Raw genomic sequence first — 21,963 nt, forward strand, 5'->3', positions numbered from 1 at the left:
AGTTCACTTGATTGGCTGCAGCCTAAGGCAAGAAGGCAACTTCACTGGTACCTATTCCTTTTTAAATGTGTACATTTCAACTGTCCATCTTATTTGAAACAATCCCTGGAACCATACACATCACCATATCCACTCAGGAACTCACAACATCCCTATTTCACTGTCCCCCCAAACATAACCACTGTATCTGGACGCAGGGCATTCCACTACAAAGCTCCATCTGACTGGAACAATCTCCCTCTTTCAATCAGATCTGTTACATATTTTGGCCGCTTCAGGACTTCCTTGTACTCACATCTTGAAACAACCTGTTCATGCTTCTAATATTGATTGTATCTGTACTTTCAATTTATTAATTACTATTATTATTGTTATTACTACTATTATTACCCTTATTATTTTAATTATGTCAAGACTTATATGGATTTCTGAACTTCCCACAGCTCTCCTAAGAGACTTGGAAAGAAATTGTGCTATTTTATTATGAACATTAGTGAGAACCTATTACATGAAGATGGGTTGAAAAGTGGCAAAGTCCTAAGAGGAGGAGAGGAGAGAGGAAGGGGAGGTGAGGAGGAGGAAGGGAGGTGGAGGTGGAAAGGGGTGAGAAGAGGAGGGAGGGTTCCCTTTCTCCTTTTTACCTTTTACTCAGTTCTGACCCTTTTAACTTTGTAGGGTGACTGAGTACTGAGAATGACTGTACAACCCAATGTGCACCCGGACAGCCTGCAAAAAGTAATCTAGTTAGAGACTTTGTTGTATAAGAAAGGTTTCTATAGGAGGCTCATAGATTCTGAGCCGTTCTACATTTTCCAGTGCGACTGAACAGCCTTTTTACTGCGTGTGGCTTTTAAATACAAAATATTGAACCAATGAAAATAATTAAAAAGCTCTTCTGACAGAACCTCCTGACTCCATTCAACATTTCCAACCAATGATGGACAAAAAAACTATCTCCACATTAATGGTGGAAAAACCTCCTAACTCCATAAAGTGATGATAATATAAAAACCTCCTACCGGTAACTCCATCGAGCTGTATTTGCAGCATGGAATGGTGGACAAAATCTTATCCAATACACAAAAACATTCAAAGTTTGGGGTCTGAGAGGCTAAATGTCATCAAATGGTGGTTATGTGGCTCAAATGATGAATAAATAATAAAGAATGGACCTTATGTCAGGAGTCAAAGTTTAAAGTCCCGAATGTGCTGTGAAAAATGTCTTTATTTCAACACATCCAACTATTAGGTCATTGATTGATTTATCTGCTTTCCTTTACGATAAAGATGAAACTATTACCCGAAATGATAGTTATTGTATGCGGTCTTAGTGCGGTCTTAGTGATCATTACATGATCTACTCTACGCGTGAAATACACAAACCCAAGGCTAGTGGCCACAAAACAGTTGTAGCTAGAAGCCTTAAAACTACTCCAGTGAGGCTTTAAATCACACACTAGCGAATACAGATTTTTCCCCAGAACTGCAGTGTACAGATGTCGAAGGAGCATGGTGTGGTTTTAAAACCAAATTGACCGATGCTCTAGACAACGTGGCCCCCTTGCAAACCACCAGGGTTAAAGCCCGCCAAGAGCCATGGTATAACTCAGATATTGTCGAATCAGCTAAACTCAGAGACAAAAAGTACGATGAAAAACGAAAGTGCTGCAAAAAGCTTGGAAAAAATTCAACCCTGACCTCAATATCCAAATCAAGCATCTTACTGCTCAGTGTAAGAAACTTAGAAACCAGACGAACGCCCTAGTTAGATCCGCCAAAAAAAACGACATCGATGACAAAATCGACGAATACAAAAAAAATCGAACCTCTGTTCGAAGTGGAGCTGTGTGTGTGTGTGTGTGTGTGTGTGTGTGTGTGTGTGTGTGTGTGTGTGTGTATTGCAGTTGATGCTCAGGGCAGGCTAGACTCAACAGCACCTCTCTGGTCACCCAGGGTTACTACATACAGGCTACATACAGACCCACCCACCCACCCACATACCCACATACCCACCCACATACCTACACACACGGCCACGTATAGGGGAGCTTGTGTTCCACACAGCTCCAAAAAACACGAGACCTATGGAGGTTGCTTAACAACCAATTAGGCTTAAAACCTAAAACCATATGCCACAGCATAAACATCAAAACGGACGCCGCTCTCATTTCTGACAAATGTGAAGTGGCTACCCATCTTAACAAAACCTTTACCACCATGGCCCGTTCATTGGTCGAATGACTGGTCGCCCCATCTGGGCGGTATGGTGTAAAATTTGTTAAGAAATTCTACAATAAACTGGGCGTCAGAAAAGACAGCTTTAAACTTGCCACAGTGACAACTGATGAAGTGTTTAAAAAACTGAGCGCCCTACCTCAACACAAGGCCACTGGCCTTGATAAAATTCCAGCTAGATTCCTCAGAGATTCAGCCGCCACCATTGCACCGATCATTGCCCACATAATTAACCTTTCCATCGAACAGGGTCATGTCCCACAGGACTTCAAACTAGCAAAAGTAACCCCCCTGCATAAAAAAGGTAGCAAACTAGACCCTGGAAACTACCGTCCCGTTTCCATTCTTAGCTCCATATCCAAAGTCATGGAGAAAATAGTCTACGAACAGATAGCAAGATATCTCGATGAGAATAATCTGATTTACGAGTTCCAATCTGGATTCAGAAAATCTCATTCCACTGACACATGCCTTCTCTATTTGACTGACCATATCAAACGCGAAGCGGATGACGACAAATATAGTGGCATGGTCATGATGGACCTCCAGAAGGCATTTGACACCGTAAATCATTCTATTCAGATTGAGAAACTAAAAGCCATCGGTCTTGACAACGCAGCAGTGAGTTGGATGCAATCTTACCTGGTGGGGAGGGAACAGGTGGTGGAGATTAACGGTACCCTGTCCCCCCCCCCCCCCCCCCTCCCAGTAAGCTGTGGTGTTCCTCAAGGTAGCATACTGGGACCTCTGTTGTTAATAATAATAATAACTAATATACGTGAACGACATGGCATCTGCTTGTGACTGCAACCTGTTCCTGTTCGCGGGTGACTCGGCTCTCCTAGTCTCGGGCAAGGACCACTTGCAGGTTGAAAAGACACTTAACTCTGAACTAAGTAAGATCTGCACATGGCTTGATGACAACAAATTATCAATTCACCTGGGAAAAACTGAGTCCATCCTCTTTGGATCAAATCATAACCTCAAAAAAGTCGATAACTTCACAATCAAAGTGGGTGACAAGGTCATAACACGAAAAAACGAAATCTCTTACTTAGGATGTATCCTTGAAGCTAATCTTTCCAGTGAAAAGATGACATCTAAAGTAATAAATAAAATCAACCAACGAACTCGTTTCCTACAGAGGATCGCCCCAATGGTCAATTTCAACACACTGAAGACCATAGCTGGTGCAATAATCCAGCCCCTCTTTGACTACGGAGTCCACGTATGGTATATCGTGACGCCCCACAAGCCCTGAAAACTAAACTCCAAACAGCCCAAAATAAACTAATTAGGGTCCTACTTCACCTTCCCTATCAGACTCACCTCACCGCTACTCACCAGTTAAGAGTGGGGTGGCTCAGAGTAGATGACAGAGTACAGCAACTTGCAATGGGCCTGGTGTATAAGATACACTACACCACTATGATACCCAAGTACCTGTCAAAATACTTTATAAACATTAAGGATGTCCATAATTACAACACCAGAGGCAGCGCCACAGATCACTTTCAACCCAGAGTCAAAACCAACAAAGGGTCAAACTATTTTTTCTGCTATACCACCAAAATGTGGAAAGCCTTACAGAAGGTCATAAAGGAGTGTGGATCAATAGCATCCTTTAAAATTGCCCTGAAAAATCACTTACAGGCAGCAGCCGTTCGCAACTGGTAAAAAACTAACCTAGCCCAACCCTACCCTCCCCTGCCCCTTCTTTGTATATACTGTTTGTTTAGACTTACTGTTTTCTTTTTTGTTTTTCTTTACATATCTACTGCATAGTACTGTGTTCTATTTGTCTGTCATTCAATGTTATATGAGATACTTCAATGGTTTCCAGTGGAAATAAGCTTAGTCTTTTCATGGATCTCCTTTTAGTAGACCTTGTACCAGTGAACTGTACCGTCATGAAACTGTACCTTTTCCTATGCAAACTTCTAATAAAGTCTTCAATCAATCAATCAAAGCAATACTTGGCTGAACCACAGGAGGGCGCCGTTGTGTTGTATTTTACGTTGAAAGCTCGTGATGTGTCAGTGTGTGCTGATAACATGATGTTTCTGTTGGAATAAATAAATACATAGATTAATGAATACACTGCCGTACCACTTTAATTCTTTTCATTCATTTTTTCCCCTCTAAATTAATTAATGGGTGTGAAGTAAACAAATAGTTTAATTAATGGATTAGTTTAATGAATATCTATACTATAATTTTGCGAATGTCTGAGTGAGTGAGTGAGTGAGTGAGTGAGTGTCTGTCTGTCTGTCTGTCTGTCTGTCTGTCTGTCTGTCTGTCTGTCTGTCTGTCTGTCTGAAACAGCGTTTCTCCTCAGTGGCTGGAGCAATTGATCTGAAATCGCATCACCATTAGCATATGAACACACCTGACATAACTGTGAAGCCCGTTTGTCACTTTCACAAATCATATGCTGTATATTAGCATTTTTATGGTGTATCTACTATCTATTCTGCATCTAGCATGAGGCACATCTATTCTGCATCTAGCATGAGGCAAAATGTTTAACCAGCTCTGTGTGTGTGTGTGTGTGTGTGTGTGTGTGTGTGTGTGTGTGTGTGTGTGTGTGTGTGTGTGTGTGTGCGCAGGCGGCAGGGCGGGCGGGGGGGTGGGTAGCCATTAAACGCAACGGGTATTTCTTACATTGATGCTCCTACATATTATCATGCAAGCACCAGTTAAAGTTACTTTCCATCCCTCATATACTGTATGCACAGTGCACATCCCATAACCCACACACTGCACATCATTTTGGAGCTCATATCTTTGAACGGGTAAGGGCTAGTTATTTTTAAATTGTGAGGTTTGAGATCTTTTAAAACCATTTTAATATCCCAAGAAAGAAAATTAAAAAGACCATTATTGCACCAATAGTAATCAACAAATGATATCAAAACTGGTAAAACATTGTCCAAATTGTAAAATAGGTCTAATAGAAAGCGGGGCAAACATTTTTAAATATAGGCACACACACCGTAGCTAATAGACCTATCTGGGTGTGCCTTGGCATAAAAAAAAGTTGGTCTATCTAGAACACTGGTCTAGAGCATTGGTTCTCAAAGTGGGGTCCGGGGACCCCCAGGGGTCCTTGAGAGGGAGTTCCAGGGGGCTAAATGATAGTTAGGAACTAAATGGACCCTTATGGGTAGGCCTATGTCACTTAGAGAGTGTACAAATGGAACCTGAAGGGTCCATTTGGTTCCATTTGTACACTCTCAGAGTTACATTAACATTGATTTTACAATATAAATCGGGGTCTCAGAGATAGAAATACCATTAAATAGGGGTCCGCAGCCTAATGCATGTCAAACTGTGGGTCCTTGAAATTAAAATGGTTGAGAATCACAGCTAGAGCCATAAAAACCACTGGTTGAGAACCACTGGTCTAGACTAGAGCGACCTACAGGGGGAAAAACATGGGAACAGACTAAAATGTAGGTCTTGTATTTTAGTATTTTACTGTTGTTTTTTTCTCTTCTGTTTGTACCTTTTAGTGTTTATTATGTGTGTGTTTGTTTTTGTAATGTTGCTTGTTTTCTGTGCGGGACTACGGATGTAAACTAGCGTTCGTGTGCGTTATTTCATGTGTGGTGATGGTTAATGTGTCCAAATAAAGGTGTAGTAGATAAATAAATACTGGCAGCACCATCTGTGTTGAGAGGTCTGTGTGTCTGATGACCGATGCTTCCGGATGAGTCATGGCAACCATTTATTATAGGACACTTTTATTTACAACACCCACATCCACAGCAATAAGCACACACACACACACACACACCCCTATGAGTCAGCCTATGACACACACACACACACACACACACACACACACACACACACACACACACACACACACACACAAACACGCACGCGCACACACACACACACACACACACACACACACACACACACACACACACACACACACACACACACACACACACACACACACGCACACACACACACAAATTGGCCTGTAAGTGGCATTGTAGGAGCAGTGTCCAAATGTTGTTTGCAAAATGCAACCTCATGGAAAATAGATGAAGAGGGGGCATGTGAGAAATGTTATGGTTTGGCAGCCAAGGAGTGTGTGTGCAGAGTTTGGCATGGATAGGAGCAGCGGTGCCGGTGATAAGAGTAGGGCCAAAAGTGTGACGTGACATGACGGACATACTGACTGACTGACTGACAGACAGCCGGTGGAGCTTTTCATAACATAAACCAATGACATAAATCAAAACAGCACCCTGCATGTGTGCAAACACACGCACGCACACTCACAAACTTTCCCATGACCAGCACTAACACAATAACACAACAGTGTACAACGCCACAATAGAAATATATATAAAAGTGTGTATTTGTGGATTTGGCACAAAAGATTGTCAAATGCGTTCTCCTGCTATGCCACTAAAATGTGGAACGCCCTACCGAAGGCCTTGAAGGAGTGTAAATCCCTATGTCTATCTTTAAAACAGCACTGAAAAGCCACTTATAGGGCTGCTACTCAAAATGAAAACAAAGCCCATCCTTACCTTCCCCTGACCTTTCTATTGTAAATACAGGGGCGTCAATTGGGTATGGCAGGGGTATGCAGCTGCCATGGGTCCAGGGGGGGAAATAAAAGTTACTTTTAAATATAAATTCATGAATGTCTCTTTGTCTATCTGTGCTGGTTATTATGTTGTTAAATTACAGTAAAATAACTACAAATGCAAAATGTTACAAAATGGTAACTTAAACAAGGTATTTTAATTATATTCTCCAATCGTGTATTCTCCCCATCTTAACAAAATGGTATATTCCCAGGTTCCGCAGGTCAGCTGCACAGGTACAATTCATTATTGTTAATTGTGGCACGTTTACTAACTTGCCAAGTTTAGCTGCACTTGTACGACCATTCCAGGCTGCCATATCCAGCCCAAGAAACCGTAGAAAACGGGGGGGAAAAGACGTCGCATGTTGCCCTCCGCAAAACGTACAAGGACCAGTTCCTGGATCAGTGACATGACAATCAACCAGTCGCTTTTAGTGAGTAATAGATGACTTATTTAAACCATAACCATTATGCAAAGATAGGAAATCTACTGGTTACAACATGATTAAAGTGTATTTAACCTGAATGCTATCATTCTATTGAGCAGTGTTGTTTTAGTCATAATTTAGTCATCTGAAATGTTTTAGTTTTAGTCTAATTTTAGTCGACTAAATGTCATAAGATTTTAGGTGACTAAATCTACAGTTGATTTAGTCAACTAAAGTGTATTTTGGCAGGCCTTGATGACATGGTAATGGCTGATTTTAAACTTGGTTGCGTGACGAAAATAGCCGATCTACAAGCTCACAACGCGTCGCGCTGCGACAAGCCTAAAACATAAAATTACTCTTCTTCACTAGTCCCTCCCTAACGTTTTAGTCTAGTTTTTATTTTGTTGACGAAATTGTCAATATATTTAGTCTTAGTTTTAGTCATCACAGCTTAGTTTTTATTTAGTTTTCGTCAGTGAAAAAAACGCAGTCGACAAATATTTTTCGCCATAGTTTTAGTCGACGAAATCAACACTGCTATTGAGAGGAGGATGATGTGGAATTCATGTGTTCTGTGTTGAGAGCTCACGCTGGAAATCCTCCAAAACACAATCAACAACACAGAAAACAAAACTCTTTGTCTGTATTGATTTTTTTTTCTATGAACCACCACCATCATAAGTTCAAGATTGATCACTGGCCTACAAAACACAGCAGAAATGACTTCCTGTATGTTTGTTTACAGGTCAAAGATCAGCAGTTGGGGCCCAACCACTGGCGTGGCAGTTAATAATTATTTATTGGCGTGTTAACCAACTGGTGCCTTACTGTAGTGGTGTGGAAAGGTTATGTTCTACTGGTGTGTTCAGGGTTAACACGGTCATGAAATTCCTGAAATATTTTGAAATTAGAAAAACATTTTTCCAGTACTGGAAAAGTTTTGGAATTGATCAAGGGTCCTGGAAGGTCCTGGAAGAAATAGCTATGCATTGTCTTCGGTTATATTGGATTTTGTTAATACCTCTGAAATGACGAATTAAACATGGCCAAACATGGCCAAATAATATTAGAGGCAGAAATTGTGAAAATAGCCGATGTACATGCTCACAACGCCTCGCAAAGCGAGGCGTTGTGAGCATGTAGATCTGCTATTTTCACAATAGAACCGTGTTATACAAAATGTAATGCCTCAACTCTTAGTACTCGTCAGGGTGCCGGGTCCCCATTTCAAATATGATTATTTCGGGGGTCAGCCTGAAAAGGTTGAGAACCACTGTCATACACTACCTGTCTTTAGGCATTGCACATAGGAGTAAGCGACTTGTTATTGAGCTGAATTATTGTTATATAGTCCTGGAAATCGGGTTAAATATTCTGGAAAAGTCTTGGAAAAGTTTTGGAAATTAATTGGTAAAGATATGTGGGAACCCTGTGTGTTGCTTCAGTGTGCTGTTGTTCTTGTTTAAGCATCCTTTAAGGTCTGGAAAGGCACTTTATTGAAAATAAAAATAAAATAAATACATTTGTTATTGTTTACTTCTATGCAGAAATCCAGCAGTGTTGTTGTGAAATGGCAGTTCACAGAGAACCTACTCTGAAACCCCCTGGAACAGAATAAGGCTGTTTAATGACAGCAGAACCTTTGAAAGTCCAATGTTGCCCAATCCTGGCAGGCTGGGACGGAGAAAACACAGGAAACACCTGTTAAAGTTTGAAAATTAGGGGAATAACAATTTTAACAAATCCTGGAGTTTGCGGAGAAACTGACCTCTCCACACAGTGTCTGTATAAATACTGCTGGCTTCAGTCACATTTTCAAAGACCATTTGATAGAGATTACTGCTAGACATCAGTCAAAGCTGTTGTCCTGTCTGCCTTTTTTCCAACATTCTTTTGTTCCAAGTCTACTTTTTGGAACCTTTTTACACTAGTAAACATTTGTGAAGAAACTTGATCTGACAGCCATGTTTATTGTGTGGAACGTTGCGTTTCTTTTGGTCGGGAGTTTGAGTCTTGGTAAAACCGCACCGGCAGCAACACCTCCACGGGACTGTGAGACCATCATCACACCACTGACTATGGACAATGCCCAGGTCTAATTCAAACAAATGTTACATCGTTCTTACTGCATATTTCTGATACCGGTATTTAGCAAGGGACTCTGGTCAACTAACTAACTGTGCATGCGTGTGTCTGTGTGTCTTTGTCTTTTCAACAGCTTTCAGGTCGTTGGAACTTCCTCGAAGGGTTTTCAGACCATGACCACTTTAATTCTATTCTGAAGATGACACATTCTTCTTGGATTGACATCGCAGCTTCTCCTGAGGACAACAGCACGCTTGTCATGACGCAACACAATCGAATGTGAGTTATGTGTGTACAGAGAGTGTGCACTTTAAAGTAAGGGGAACATAAGAAAATCTGCAAAGTAAATTGTTACCAAGAAATTTCTTCACCAATGTGTTTCTAAAGGTGTGTAATAATATGTACTAAAAGGTTGAAATTCAACTCCCGGGGAAACCTCATAAAAAATGATTTGTGTTTGTGTCCCATTAGTTAATCAGGAATAAAGTGTTAGTTAAGCATTAACTAAGTGTATTACTTTGTACCTTATAGTAAAGTGTTACCAACTTTACTATACAGGAAAAGAATACAAAAAATAAATCTGCTTTAAGTAACATGTGAGGGGTCAAACTAGGGGTTTTTCATGATGCTGAATCCATTGCAAGCATTTGTTTTGCATGAAAAACATTCCATGGGATACAAATGGCCCCCACAAAACGGTGAAACATTATGATTCATCACTAAACCATTGTTTTGTGGGTCCGATTTTAAATCAGTTTTTTTATATACACCTTTAGAAACACATTGGTGAAGACATTTCTTGGTAACGATTTACTTCGCAGATTGGTCAGATATCTTATAAAATCCCCTTACTAATAAATAAAGCTGTCTTGCCTAAAAAAGGATTTGTTCATAAGAGTACTGTATATGTCCTTGTCTACAGAAATGGAACCTGTGGCAGCTCTCAGGCCAACATGATTGCTATCTCTGACATCACCACGTGCTGGCCATTGGGAAAAGCGGGACAACTCCCGAACGGCCGGTTCATTATCGGTCGGTCCAGGCCGGGCCATTAGGAAAAAATGAAACTGTTTGCACAAAAGTAAAAATTTTACTGTTTGCACAAAAAGTAGTGAAAACAGCAGATCTACAGTGCGAGGCGTTGTGTGCTTGTAGATCGGCTGTTTTGACTAGTTTAAATCTTTTTTTTTTTTTTTGGACATACACAGTGACGAAACTAGCCCCCGGTGTGCCCCGATGCGAGATTTTCACCAAGTGCCCCACAACAACAACAACAACAACAACAACAACAACAACAACAACCACCTTTTTTCTACAGCGCAAATGCAGACAGCGCAAATGCGGGACACCAGGCTCCAACAGAAGACATCTACACACTCGCCATCTAATTCATGACAATATGTAGGCCAACCAAGTAGTGTCTCACTGTCTCCATCTCTCTCTGGTGCTAATGAACTCTTCTCTATGGCACTCCAACACAACAACTCTGACATTAGTCTTCACACTACAAACATCACCACGCCGTTTTTCCAAAACAGCATTATAAATATCATCCATTAAGACAACTAGGCCTACATTAATGACAGCACACAGTTTAATTGACAGTGATGCATCACTGCAAACCAGCATTATTTATATTAATTACTTAACTCACCTGCTAAAGTAAGGTGGATGACAACAACAAGACCAGTTGGGCACGTTTTGTTCCATATTCCACAGTGTCTTGGTTTTATAGAGCATGGCAAATATTAACTGTTCCCCAAAGTCGTGTGTTGAAACTTTATATTCCATAATGCCCGAGAGTGTTGTTTTTACTTCAGAAGTTCAGAACGTCTCTTCAGCCTGTGTTCCGTCAGCAGCACTAAGGGGCCCTGTCATAGCTTCCTGTCATACCAGTGGACATTTCAAAACAAGAGTCATTGTATTGGATATTTGTAAAGTGATCATTCAACACATGTTTTATTTTGAAATGGTAGCAGCCTACTACAGGAAATAGATGCAACAGATCAGGACAGAAATTAGCTGCATGCATGATTTGAGGCATTTTGTTCCAAAAATGTGTTATGCAAAAGTTGACCCGCTGGTGGCGCTATAACAGGCCAATGTGAGAAGGGAGGCATCTGTTCCTTGACCTAGTGGGAATGTGCTTGCAAGATTTCACGCATATCGCAGGCTGTATTCATGAATTAATTAAAAAATAAAGTGTGCATGCGTGTGTGTGTGCGTGAATGAATGAATAAATAATAAAGTGTGCGTGCGTGCGTGCGTGCGTGCGTGCGTGCGTGCGTGCGTGCGTGCGTGCGTGCGCGCGTGTGCGCTCGCTCGCTCGCTCGCTCGCACGCACGCACGCACGCACGCACACACGTGTGTGCACGTGCACTTTATTTATTTATTCATTCATTCATTGAATGAATGCGTTCGTGGAACGAATGCTCACTACGGTCATCTGTATTTTTTAAGCCCTGGGAAACCCACCTTAACGCCCTCATTAGCATAATGTATGCAAGCATAATGTATGCGCAACACGCCCACACGCATTTCCAAACCATGCACCAGCCCCAATTTTCATACGTCGACTAAGCTCCTCCCCTTCATTTACATACGGTCGTCTGCATTTTTTTACGCGCTGGGAAACCCACCTTAACGCCCTCATTAGCATAATGTATGCGAGCATAATGTCTGCAAACCACGCCCACACGCATTTCCAAACCATGCCCCGCCCCCAATTTGCATACGTCGACTAAGCTCCTCCCCTTCATTTACATACGGTCGTCTGCATATTTTACGCGCTGGGAAACGCCACTTAACAGCCTCATTAGCATAATTTATGCGAACCACACCCACACACATTTCCAAACCATGCACCGCCCCCAATTTTCATACGTCGACTAAGCTCCTCCCCTTCATTTACATACGGTCGTCTGCATTTTTTACGCGCTGGGAAACCCACCTTAACGCCCTCATTAGCATAATGTATGCGAGCATAATGTCTGAAAACCACGCCCACACGCATTTCCAAACCATGCCCCGCCCCCAATTTGCATACGTCGACTAAGCTCCTCCCCTTCATTTACGTACGGTCGTCTGCATATTTTACGCGCTGGGAAACGCCACTTAACAGCCTCATTAGCATAATTTATGCGAACCACACCCACACACATTTCCAAACCATGCACCGCCCCCAATTTTCATACGTCGACTAAGCTCCTCCCCTTCATTTACATACGGTCGTCTGCATTTTTTACGCGCTGGGAAACCCACCTTAACGCCCTCATTAGCATAATGTATGCGAGCATAATGTCTGCAAACCACGCCCACACGCATTTCCAAACCATGCCCCGCCCCCAATTTGCATACGTCGACTAAGCTCCTCCCCTTCATTTACATACGGTCGTCTGCATATTTTACGCGCTGGGAAACGCCACTTAACAGCCTCATTAGCATAATTTATGCGAACCACACCCACACACATTTCCAAACCATGCACCGCCCCCAATTTTCATACGTCGACTAAGCTCCTCCCCTTCATTTACATACGGTCGTCTGCATTTTTTACGCGCTGGGAAACCCACCTTAACACCCTCATTAGCATAATGTATGCGAGCATAATGTCTGCAAACCACGCCCACACGCATTTCCAAACCATGCCCCGCCCCCAATTTGCATACGTCGACTAAGCTCCTCCCCTTCATTTACATACGGTCGTCTGCATTTTTTACGCGCTGGGAAACCCACCTTAACGCCCTCATTAGCATAATGTATGCGAGCATAATGTCTGCGAACCATACCCAAACGCATTTCCAAACCATGCCCCGCCCCCAATTTGCATACGTCGACTAAGCTCCTCCCCTTCATTTACATACGGTCGTCTAAATTTTTTACTCGCTGGGAAACGCCATTTAACAGCCTCATTAGCATAATTAATGCAGACCACACCCCAACCCCAATTTGAATAATTAGGCTAATTAGCTCCGCCCCCTGCATTCGCGTTTAATTAGCAACAAGACGCGTGCGTCTCATTTACATAATGCATGCAGACCACGCCCCAACCTCATTTGCATAATTAATGCAGACCACGCCCCCCCAATTTGAATAATTAGGCTAATTAGCTCCGCCCCCTGCATTCGCGTTTAATTAGCAACAAGACGCGCGCGTCGAATGCATGTTGTGCAGTCTCATTTACATAATTAATGCAGACCACGCCCCCAACCTCATTAGCATAATTAATGCAGCCTCATTTACATAATAATCAGGCTTGCCGCCCCGCACGCGATGACACCCTCGGGGACCCCCGCTATTTATTTATTTATTTATTTATTTATTTATTTATTTATTTATTTATTTATTTATTTATTTATTTATGAATGAATGAATGAATGAATGAATGAATGAATGAATGAATGAATGAATGAATGAATGAATGAATGAATGAATGAAAGAAAGAAAGAAAGAAAGAAAGAAAGAAAGAAAGAAAGAAAGAAAGAAAGAAAGAAAGAAAGAATGAATTTGCCTAAATTTACGGGGTTCTTAACGAGGAGGCAATTAATTAATTAATTAATTAAAGAATCAGTAGCCTACGCAGTCAGGGGAAAGTTAATTGTACCAGTGAGCCCAGCCAATGCAGGGGGCGGGGCCATAATTAATTAATTCATTAAATAATCAGTAGCCTACGCAGTCGGGGGAAAGTACCAGTGAGCCCAGTGTTGCAGACAGGGAATTAATTAATTAATTAATTAAATAAATAAATAATTGACTCCCTAATATATACTGCGTATTGATTTTAGGGCAAAATCTGTAGGAGTAGTGTCCAAAAATGTGTTTAAAAAAATCGGCCTGAAAGTGGCGCTAAATGGGACAGATCCATGTTGATGACATGAGCGTAGAGCAAGTGTGTACCGATTTGTGTGATTTGAGAGGATGAGAGGAGGGCCATGTGAGAATCGATGGGTGGAAGTGTGACGGACGGACGGACGGACAGACAGTTGGTCGAGGTTTCGATAGTAACTGCGTCCTGACGGTCGCAATGTATCAGTCAGTGGCGGCGCAGTTTGGCCTGTTGTGGAGACAGGGAAATAATTCATTCAATAAATAAAGCTCCTTTTATTGTACCAGTGAACTGTACTCTCATGAGACTGTAGCTGTTTCTATTTTAATTCATTGGATTTCCTTTTAGTTGACCTTGTACCAGTGAACTGTACTGTCATGAGACTGTAGCTGTTCCTATTTTAATTCATTGGATTTCCTTTTAGTTGACCTTGTACCAGTGAACTGTACTCTCATGAGACTGTACGTAGCTGTTCCTATTTTAATTCATTGGATTTCCTTTTAGTCGACCTTGTACCAGTGAACTGTACTCTCATGAGACTGTAGCTGTTCCTATTTCAATTCATTGGATTTCCTTTTAGTTGACCTTGTACCAGTGAACTGTACCGTCATGAATCTGTACATTTTCCTATGCAAACTTCTAATAAAGCCTTCAATCAATCAATCAATCAAGCACTGAACGCACGCACGCACGCACGCACGCTGCGCAGGTCAGCTCAGCAGCTGGCTTTTTTTTTTTTGTAAAGCTCCAGCCAGAGTCAGGCGCCGAGGTGGGGGGACGGCACCAAGCCGGACTTGCGAGCCCAGGCAGCGGCCGAAGGCCGCTGCCCCTCCCAACCCACTGGAGCTAGGTAGAGTCTGGTGAAATAAAACCAATCAGTAGGTCCCCATCAACAGATGTCGCTGTAGCCAAGGAATTCACACCCAGCCTGCTCACCTGACCAGGAAGTCCAACCAGTCTGTCTGCTGCTGCCTCAAGGTAGGAATCACAGTATGTGTGTTAAACTGCTCCACGTTGTCACAGTAATCATTGCGTCAGAGTGCTTGTTCAGTAACAGTGTTAAACGGCTCTATATTGTGACAGGAATCCTTCCCACCGAGTGTTTGTTCACTAACAGTGTTACAGTGTGATATGAAAGAATCCACATGAGGGCAGTGTTTCCATTCTCAACTCACTGAGTTGAACAGAGGGCGGAACCCAATGCAATAACAAGTCCTATTATTTAGAAAGGAGTCACGTCAATGTCAGCATTTTTTTTCTCTCTCTCTTTTTGGCAACATTTTTTAAATCATTTTTTAAAATCATTTCACAATGTAAAAACAAAAATCATTTTGAGAAAAATGTAATGACCTATACACAGTATCTATAGGCTGTGTCTGTGTATATTCTGAGTGTAGATGTTGTTGTACTTTAACCACTTAAGCCCTGTGTCAGGGGTTCCCAAACTTTTTTGTCTCAGGGCACCCCATGAATATTTTTTTAATCCGAGGCACCCCTACATTATAATTTTCACTCCCAGCACCTTATATTTATAGCATATAGTCGTTGTCGGGTGGAAACCTTGTATGTCCAAAACCGTTTTGTATTTATCATCTATAAAATGTACTTGCGAGGCATTGTGTGCTTGTAGATCGGCTGTTTTCACTAGTTTAAATCATTTTTAAAATGATAAACACAAAACAAACGGTTTTGGACATGCATGGTTTCCACCCGAAAACAACGAAATATAACTCATGTAATTGTCCCACTGGCTTGTCACTTGCCATGATCTGAAATGGCAAATCTTTGAGTAGCGCGCAATGAGGGCCTCTCCCAACTCTATTTCCCGAGCTGAATCAGAGGCCCAGCACGTCCCTGTTGCGAACTAAACATAAACCAATGACATCAATCACAACAGCACCCTGCACACACGCGCACAAACACGCACGCACGCACACACACACACACACACACACACACACACACACACACACACACACACACACACACACACACACACACACACACACACACACAAATTGGCCTGTAAGTGGCATTGTAGGAGCAGTGTCCAAATGTTGTTTGCAAAATGCAACCTCATGGAAAATAGATGAAGAGGGGGCATGTGAGAAATGTTGTGGTTTGGCAGCCAAGGAGTGTGTGTGCAGAGTTTGGCATGGATAGGAGCAGCGGTGCTGGAGATAAGAATAGGGCCAAAAGTGTGACGTGACATGACGGACATACTGACTGACTGACTGACAGACAGCCGGTGGAGCTTTTCATAACATAAACCAATGACATAAATCAAAACAGCACCCTGCATGTGTGCAAACACACGCACGCACACTCACAAACTTTCCCATGACCAGCACTAACACAATAACACAACAGTGTACAACGCCACAATAGAAATATATATAAAAGTGTGTATTTGTGGATTTGGCACAAAAAATTGTCAAATGCGTTCTCCTGCTATGCCACTAAAATGTGGAACGCCCTACCGAAGGCCTTGAAGGAGTGTAAATCCCTATGTCTATCTTTAAAACAGCACTGAAAAGCCCCTTATAGGTGGCTGCTACTCAAAATGAAAACAAAGCCCATCCTTACCTTCCCCTGACCTTTCTATTGTAAATACAGGGGCGTCAATTGGGTATGGCAGGGGTATGCAGCTGCCATGGGTCCAGGGGGGAAATAAAAGTTACTTTTAAATATAAATTCATGAATGTCTCTTTGTCTATCTGTGCTGGTTATTATGTTGTTAAATTACAGTAAAATAACTACAAATGCAAAATGTTACAAAATGGTAACTTAAACAAGGTATTTTAATTATATTCTCCAATCGTGTATTCTCCCCATCTTAACAAAATGGTATATTCCCAGGTTCCGCAGGTCAGCTGCACAGGTACAATTCATTATTGTTAATTGTGGCACGTTTACTAACTTGCCAAGTTTAGCTGCACTTGTACGACCATTCCAGGCTGCCATATCCAGCCCAAGAAACCGTAGAAAACGGGGGGGAAAAGACGTCGCATGTTGCCCTCCGCAAAACGTACAAGGACCAGTTCCTGGATCAGTGACATGACAATCAACCAGTCGCTTTTAGTGAGTAATAGATGACTTATTTAAACCATAACCATTATGCAAAGATAGGAAATCTACTGGTTACAACATGATTAAAGTGTATTTAACCTGAATGCTATCATTCTATTGAGCAGTGTTGTTTTAGTCATAATTTAGTCATCTGAAATGTTTTAGTTTTAGTCTAATTTTAGTCGACTAAATGTCATAAGATTTTAGGTGACTAAATCTACAGTTGATTTAGTCAACTAAAGTGTATTTTGGCAGGCCTTGATGACATGGTAATGGCTGATTTTAAACTTGGTTGCGTGACGAAAATAGCCGATCTACAAGCTCACAACGCGTCGCGCTGCGACAAGCCTAAAACATAAAATTACTCTTCTTCACTAGTCCCTCCCTAACGTTTTAGTCTAGTTTTTATTTTGTTGACGAAATTGTCAATATATTTAGTCTTAGTTTTAGTCATCACAGCTTAGTTTTTATTTAGTTTTCGTCAGTGAAAAAAACGCAGTCGACAAATATTTTTCGCCATAGTTTTAGTCGACGAAATCAACACTGCTATTGAGAGGAGGATGATGTGGAATTCATGTGTTCTGTGTTGAGAGCTCACGCTGGAAATCCTCCAAAACACAATCAACAACACAGAAAACAAAACTCTTTGTCTGTATTGATTTTTTTTTCTATGAACCACCACCATCATAAGTTCAAGATTGATCACTGGCCTACAAAACACAGCAGAAATGACTTCCTGTATGTTTGTTTACAGGTCAAAGATCAGCAGTTGGGGCCCAACCACTGGCGTGGCAGTTAATAATTATTTATTGGCGTGTTAACCAACTGGTGCCTTACTGTAGTGGTGTGGAAAGGTTATGTTCTACTGGTGTGTTCAGGGTTAACACGGTCATGAAATTCCTGGAAATATTTTGAAATTAGAAAAACATTTTTCCAGTACTGGAAAAGTTTTGGAATTGATCAAGGGTCCTGGAAGGTCCTGGAAGAAATAGCTATGCATTGTCTTCGGTTATATTGGATTTTGTTAATACCTCTGAAATGACGAATTAAACATGGCCAAACATGGCCAAATAATATTAGAGGCAGAAATTGTGAAAATAGCCGATGTACATGCTCACAACGCCTCGCAAAGCGAGGCGTTGTGAGCATGTAGATCTGCTATTTTCACAATAGAACCGTGTTATACAAAATGTAATGCCTCAACTCTTAGTACTCGTCAGGGTGCCGGGTCCCCATTTCAAATATGATTATTTCGGGGGTCAGCCTGAAAAGGTTGAGAACCACTGTCATACACTACCTGTCTTTAGGCATTGCACATAGGAGTAAGCGACTTGTTATTGAGCTGAATTATTGTTATATAGTCCTGGAAATCGGGTTAAATATTCTGGAAAAGTCTTGGAAAAGTTTTGGAAATTAATTGGTAAAGATATGTGGGAACCCTGTGTGTTGCTTCAGTGTGCTGTTGTTCTTGTTTAAGCATCCTTTAAGGTCTGGAAAGGCACTTTATTGAAAATAAAAATAAAATAAATACATTTGTTATTGTTTACTTCTATGCAGAAATCCAGCAGTGTTGTTGTGAAATGGCAGTTCACAGAGAACCTACTCTGAAACCCCCTGGAACAGAATAAGGCTGTTTAATGACAGCAGAACCTTTGAAAGTCCAATGTTGCCCAATCCTGGCAGGCTGGGACGGAGAAAACACAGGAAACACCTGTTAAAGTTTGAAAATTAGGGGAATAACAATTTTAACAAATCCTGGAGTTTGCGGAGAAACTGACCTCTCCACACAGTGTCTGTATAAATACTGCTGGCTTCAGTCACATTTTCAAAGACCATTTGATAGAGATTACTGCTAGACATCAGTCAAAGCTGTTGTCCTGTCTGCCTTTTTTCCAACATTCTTTTGTTCCAAGTCTACTTTTTGGAACCTTTTTACACTAGTAAACATTTGTGAAGAAACTTGATCTGACAGCCATGTTTATTGTGTGGAACGTTGCGTTTCTTTTGGTCGGGAGTTTGAGTCTTGGTAAAACCGCACCGGCAGCAACACCTCCACGGGACTGTGAGACCATCATCACACCACTGACTATGGACAATGCCCAGGTCTAATTCAAACAAATGTTACATCGTTCTTACTGCATATTTCTGATACCGGTATTTAGCAAGGGACTCTGGTCAACTAACTAACTGTGCATGCGTGTGTCTGTGTGTCTTTGTCTTTTCAACAGCTTTCAGGTCGTTGGAACTTCCTCGAAGGGTTTTCAGACCATGACCACTTTAATTCTATTCTGAAGATGACACATTCTTCTTGGATTGACATCGCAGCTTCTCCTGAGGACAACAGCACGCTTGTCATGACGCAACACAATCGAATGTGAGTTATGTGTGTACAGAGAGTGTGCACTTTAAAGTAAGGGGAACATAAGAAAATCTGCAAAGTAAATTGTTACCAAGAAATTTCTTCACCAATGTGTTTCTAAAGGTGTGTAATAATATGTACTAAAAGGTTGAAATTCAACTCCCGGGGAAACCTCATAAAAAATGATTTGTGTTTGTGTCCCATTAGTTAATCAGGAATAAAGTGTTAGTTAAGCATTAACTAAGTGTATTACTTTGTACCTTATAGTAAAGTGTTACCAACTTTACTATACAGGAAAAGAATACAAAAAATAAATCTGCTTTAAGTAACATGTGAGGGGTCAAACTAGGGGTTTTTCATGATGCTGAATCCATTGCAAGCATTTGTTTTGCATGAAAAACATTCCATGGGATACAAATGGCCCCCACAAAACGGTGAAACATTATGATTCATCACTAAACCATTGTTTTGTGGGTCCGATTTTAAATCAGTTTTTTTATATACACCTTTAGAAACACATTGGTGAAGACATTTCTTGGTAACGATTTACTTCGCAGATTGGTCAGATATCTTATAAAATCCCCTTACTAATAAATAAAGCTGTCTTGCCTAAAAAAGGATTTGTTCATAAGAGTACTGTATATGTCCTTGTCTACAGAAATGGAACCTGTGGCAGCTCTCAGGCCAACATGATTGCTATCTCTGACATCACCACGTGCTGGCCATTGGGAAAAGCGGGACAACTCCCGAACGGCCGGTTCATTATCGGTCGGTCCAGGCCGGGCCATTAGGAAAAAATGAAACTGTTTGCACAAAAGTAAAAATTTTACTGTTTGCACAAAAAGTAGTGAAAACAGCAGATCTACAGTGCGAGGCGTTGTGTGCTTGTAGATCGGCTGTTTTGACTAGTTTAAATCTTTTTTTTTTTTTTTGGACATACACAGTGACGAAACTAGCCCCCGGTGTGCCCCGATGCGAGATTTTCACCAAGTGCCCCACAACAACAACAACAACAACAACAACAACAACAACAACAACCACCTTTTTTCTACAGCGCAAATGCAGACAGCGCAAATGCGGGACACCAGGCTCCAACAGAAGACATCTACACACTCGCCATCTAATTCATGACAATATGTAGGCCAACCAAGTAGTGTCTCACTGTCTCCATCTCTCTCTGGTGCTAATGAACTCTTCTCTATGGCACTCCAACACAACAACTCTGACATTAGTCTTCACACTACAAACATCACCACGCCGTTTTTCCAAAACAGCATTATAAATATCATCCATTAAGACAACTAGGCCTACATTAATGACAGCACACAGTTTAATTGACAGTGATGCATCACTGCAAACCAGCATTATTTATATTAATTACTTAACTCACCTGCTAAAGTAAGGTGGATGACAACAACAAGACCAGTTGGGCACGTTTTGTTCCATATTCCACAGTGTCTTGGTTTTATAGAGCATGGCAAATATTAACTGTTCCCCAAAGTCGTGTGTTGAAACTTTATATTCCATAATGCCCGAGAGTGTTGTTTTTACTTCAGAAGTTCAGAACGTCTCTTCAGCCTGTGTTCCGTCAGCAGCACTAAGGGGCCCTGTCATAGCTTCCTGTCATACCAGTGGACATTTCAAAACAAGAGTCATTGTATTGGATATTTGTAAAGTGATCATTCAACACATGTTTTATTTTGAAATGGTAGCAGCCTACTACAGGAAATAGATGCAACAGATCAGGACAGAAATTAGCTGCATGCATGATTTGAGGCATTTTGTTCCAAAAATGTGTTATGCAAAAGTTGACCCGCTGGTGGCGCTATAACAGGCCAATGTGAGAAGGGAGGCATCTGTTCCTTGACCTAGTGGGAATGTGCTTGCAAGATTTCACGCATATCGCAGGCTGTATTCATGAATTAATTAAAAAATAAAGTGTGCATGCGTGTGTGTGTGCGTGAATGAATGAATAAATAATAAAGTGTGCGTGCGTGCGTGCGTGCGTGCGTGCGTGCGTGCGTGCGTGCGTGCGTGCGTGCGCGCGTGTGCGCTCGCTCGCTCGCTCGCTCGCACGCACGCACGCACGCACGCACACACGTGTGTGCACGTGCACTTTATTTATTTATTCATTCATTCATTGAATGAATGCGTTCGTGGAACGAATGCTCACTACGGTCATCTGTATTTTTTAAGCCCTGGGAAACCCACCTTAACGCCCTCATTAGCATAATGTATGCAAGCATAATGTATGCGCAACACGCCCACACGCATTTCCAAACCATGCACCAGCCCCAATTTTCATACGTCGACTAAGCTCCTCCCCTTCATTTACATACGGTCG

At 41.6% G+C, this 21,963-nt stretch overlaps 2 long non-coding RNA genes across 2 annotated transcripts; both read left to right on the top strand.

Moving 5' to 3' along the window:
- The first annotated feature begins 9,067 nt into the window (after positions 1-9,067).
- LOC308291562 lies at positions 9,068-11,511 on the top strand. The gene is made up of 3 exons (XR_013962341.1): positions 9,068-9,374; positions 9,500-9,645; positions 10,289-11,511. It is a non-coding gene; the product is annotated as an uncharacterized lncRNA (long non-coding RNA).
- Positions 11,512-19,056: 7,545 nt separating this feature from the next.
- LOC308291119 lies at positions 19,057-21,500 on the top strand. The gene is made up of 3 exons (XR_013962309.1): positions 19,057-19,363; positions 19,489-19,634; positions 20,278-21,500. It is a non-coding gene; the product is annotated as an uncharacterized lncRNA (long non-coding RNA).
- The last annotated feature ends 463 nt before the right edge of the window (positions 21,501-21,963 follow it).

This window comes from Nannobrachium achirus (genome assembly GCF_963921795.1).
Source record: "Nannobrachium achirus genome assembly, chromosome: 9".
NCBI classification, from domain to species: Eukaryota; Metazoa; Chordata; class Actinopteri; order Myctophiformes; family Myctophidae; genus Nannobrachium; species Nannobrachium achirus.